This window comes from Lactuca virosa, chromosome 2 (assembly GCF_052849685.1).
Source record: "Lactuca virosa cultivar CGN04683 chromosome 2, Lactuca_virosa_CGN04683_v6, whole genome shotgun sequence".
In the NCBI taxonomy this organism is placed as follows: domain Eukaryota; kingdom Viridiplantae; phylum Streptophyta; class Magnoliopsida; order Asterales; family Asteraceae; genus Lactuca; species Lactuca virosa.
The window spans coordinates 56,799,816-56,801,436 of NC_136427.1; positions in this window are offsets into that span (position 1 = coordinate 56,799,816).

The following is a 1,621-nucleotide window of genomic DNA, read 5'->3' on the forward strand; positions in this document are numbered from 1 at the left end:
ACATATCATGGTACTCGAACCATGTCCTCTCTTCTCAACCCGCCTCAAATCATGGTACTCGAACCATGACATCACCTCTCGATCTGCCACCAATCATGGTACTCGAACCGTGACATCATCTCTCGATCTGCTACCAATCATGGTACTCGAACCATGACATCACCCCTTGATCTGCTACCAATCATGGTACTCGAACCATGACATCATCTCTCGATCTGCTACTTAGAACGTCTGGGAATACTCCCTGCATCAAGTGTGGGTCCTCTGCTTTCAGTAGTACGGGCCCATACTACCTGCCACATCTACCCATACTCTCTACACTGACCATCCCAGATTCCCTAAGTAGCTGCTCCAACCTTCTCGTCACCATTCTCAACACGCGTGCTTGCTCCCCAGCAAAATGCTCTACTCTGTCAGCATACTTATCTGACTAAGACCGCTTCCTAGGCTGTTCCTAGATTCTCACACTTCTCCGCCATCAGCTGCTGAGAAACTCCTTATGATGCCAATCATCTACCTCCTAAATATCGTCATATTCACTTGGTAGCTGACTCCCATCATCGGGAGTTCCACAAAGCACGAAGCAAGCAACATTCGGGCGTCGAATAAACACATATAACCCGCTCTAGGTGATAACTCCACTAGCTCTACTCAGACTCAAAAGATATAACCGAATTCTGCAACTCTACTCCCTCGGGTATCAAGCTACTCTCTCGGTAGGCTTCACAAATACTCATCTAGGTATTTCTCCTAGATTACTCCACTGCTCCAATCCCTCTCTACAACGATTCCCGCTGGATACTCTTACCCAACACATGCTCGAAAGTGCATCACACATAACAACAACTCCTAGGCTAAGGCATCACAAATCAGGCCACTCTAGTCCTAAAATATGAAATACCTAGCCTATATCTAGCATGCATACTATCCCATAATATCTCATAACACATAAGGTAAGGGTATTTTGGGAAAACTCCGTTCAGGCTCTGGCTGATTGTACACACTGCTCTTTCTCGTTTTCTCTTAGGAACTCTTTCCTCAATTCCTCAGTTTGAGTCCAGATATACCCGGAGGTGCATCCGAATCCCTCAAACCAAGGCTCTGATACCAACTTGTAACACCGTCAATTTCAAAACAATTTTTCATTTTTAAAATGCATACTCTTCATAACATATCTTATAAAAATCTCTTTTATTTAGTTACAAAGCACAACTCAATTATTAATCCACACAAACATAGCTCCAGATAATCCAGGATCCTCTTAACTCTTTCTCTGGTGTGTACAATCAAGCCGGTGCCGTCCCGCGATCAAACAAGAAAACCTGAAACACATAACACATAACACGGTAAGCACGAAGCTTAGTGAGTTCCCCAAGATACCACATACAACACATATTAGCCACTCGAGGCTATAACTCTGTTTGACCCTCTGGTCAAGGTGTCTCTGTGGGACCCTCCAATCCCATAACTCTGTTGGCCCTCTGGCCTTAACTCTGTGGACCCTCTAGTCCTAACTCTGTGGACCTTCCAGTCCTAACTCTATAAACTCTGAAACATACATAGCATAAATCACATAGAAATAATGCAGTGTATCACATCATATAAATAGCATACAAGGTAC